We start from the raw sequence: 228 nt of genomic DNA on the forward strand, positions 1-228 counted from the left end.
GGTGAGGGGGGCGAGGGCGGGGCAGAAGATTCCTCCGCTCTCTAAGTTGTGGCGAAAAAGGAAAATACCATTTTTTTTTTTTCCTAGCAGTTAAATTCCAACAGGCAGATATACGGCCGCCCGTCGTATATTCTTGGCGAGATTCCTTCTCTTTTCATCTCTCTCTCTCTCTCTCTCTCTCTCTCGTAAGTGCCTGGCTATTTTTGTTTTCTAAATATTTTCTTAGGC

At 45.2% G+C, this 228-nt stretch overlaps 1 long non-coding RNA gene across 1 annotated transcript in view; it reads right to left on the bottom strand.

Annotated features, from left to right (window-relative positions):
- LOC112487580 (uncharacterized) overlaps nt 1-228 on the bottom strand; it is a 27535-nt gene that overhangs the window by 21717 nt on the left and 5590 nt on the right. The window lies entirely within an intron of this gene.

Source organism: Cynoglossus semilaevis, chromosome 1 (genome assembly GCF_000523025.1).
Source record: "Cynoglossus semilaevis isolate Cse_v1.0 chromosome 1, Cse_v1.0, whole genome shotgun sequence".
Classification (NCBI taxonomy): domain Eukaryota; kingdom Metazoa; phylum Chordata; class Actinopteri; order Pleuronectiformes; family Cynoglossidae; genus Cynoglossus; species Cynoglossus semilaevis.